Here is a 1,625-nt window from a genome sequence, read left to right as displayed (position 1 = left end):
TGAGCCGAATAAATCCAACCCAACCCAAACGGATTAGTTTGATTCATTTGTTGGGTTGTAGTTTATTTGAACACTCGCATACTAGACCATCAACTTTTTGTTTTATAGTCCAACAACCGCTCAAGAAAATAGATTTCAAACTTGAGAGAAAAAAATATACTGAGGAGTTAAAAATGTTGTAATTTTTTAGAAAGGGCATTTGGTCTAGTGGTATGATTCTCGCATAGGGTGTGAGAGGTCTCGAGTTCAATTCTCAAAAGAATGAGCCTCAAAGAAAACAATTCAAACATCGTAGTGTATATTCTTCCATGTTAAAACTATGATGATGCTCTTTTTTAATATCATTTTATCTTTACCACTTTCAATAGGCATGCCTTTCCACTTTCAATAAGCATGCCTACCCAAATCCTAACTTTCGATATTTGCTTTACTTGTGTATTCCACGATATGTGTCTCAAATGGAACTATCAAACTAAAACTTACATTATTTTCTTCTCAATACAGTAATTGTCGAAACCGTATGTAAATAATTTAACAGCGGTCTAATCTAAAAGATATAATAATAATGATTATTTCTCATGGATTTCATTAACAAAGAAAATAAATGAAATAATGATGATACATTCCATAAAAAACATAATATATAGTCCATACTAAGGGCATTTGGTCTAGTGGTATGATTATTGCTTTGGGTGCAAGAGGTTGTCCAAAAGAAAAAAAGCACTAAAATAATTAATTATCAGGTTTATGAAAAAGAAATTGTCATTCTTTTGTCTTTTAAAATCTATACTAAGGGCATTTGGTCTAGTGGTATGATTCTTGCTTTGGGTGCAAGAGGTCTCGAGTTCGATTCTCGGAATACCCCTCCAAAAGCAAAAAAGTACTAAAATAATTATCGTTTCTGGTGTGAGAGGTCTCTCAAGTATATCCTTTCTACTATAAAGGCATTTGGTCTAGTGTTGTTAGTCAGCTATTTGAATAGCCTGAAGTCATCATAGCCAGATCCTTTCCTGAACCAATCGGACACAAAACGTCGAGGTAGAAAGTCGAAAGCGAGCTCTTTTCGCGTATACGTAATTGCAAGTATGAGTCACAAAACGTCGAGGTAGAAAGTCGAAAGCGAGCTCTTTTCGCGTATACGTAATTGCAAGTATGAGTGCTAGGTAAGAAAGACATTCGATTACGGCAACATTCGCAACTACCAAAGTGCACTAAACCTAATAGACGTATACGTAATTGCAAGTATGAGTGCTAGGTAAGAAAGACATTCGATTACGGCAACATTCGCAACTACCAAAGTGCACTAAACCTAATAGAGATCTTAGATCTAATAATAATGGAACTTCAAGCCCATTTAATCAATCCGCTTTGTACCTTATTGTTGACCGAAACAGTTGCACGCCAGGCCCAAATTCTCTCTCAGTCACCCGGAGACGAAAGTAAGATCAGATCTGAAGTTAGTCACCCGGAGACGAAAGTAAGATCAGATCTGAAGTTTGAAGAGAAAATGGATCTGAGTTATACTAAAGAAATTGATTTATGAAAAAGAAATTCCGAGTATGACTTAGTCATGCTATTTGAATAGCCTGAAGTCATCATAGCCTATCCACCGGTTCCAAAGACTC

At 35.8% G+C, this 1,625-nt stretch overlaps 1 non-coding gene across 1 annotated transcript; it reads left to right on the top strand.

The window, feature by feature from the left end:
* The first annotated feature begins 793 nt into the window (after window positions 1–793).
* TRNAP-UGG lies at window positions 794–865 on the top strand. The gene has a single exon. It is a non-coding gene; the product is annotated as a tRNA-Pro (tRNA).
* Window positions 866–1,625: the final 760 nt, after the last annotated feature.

The sequence above is a fragment of the Cucurbita maxima genome, unplaced genomic scaffold (genome assembly GCF_002738345.1).
Source record: "Cucurbita maxima cultivar Rimu unplaced genomic scaffold, Cmax_1.0 Cma_Scf03621, whole genome shotgun sequence".
In the NCBI taxonomy this organism is placed as follows: domain Eukaryota; kingdom Viridiplantae; phylum Streptophyta; class Magnoliopsida; order Cucurbitales; family Cucurbitaceae; genus Cucurbita; species Cucurbita maxima.
Note: the sequence above shows the minus strand (reverse complement) of the source record. Positions and strands in the feature narration are given on the sequence as shown.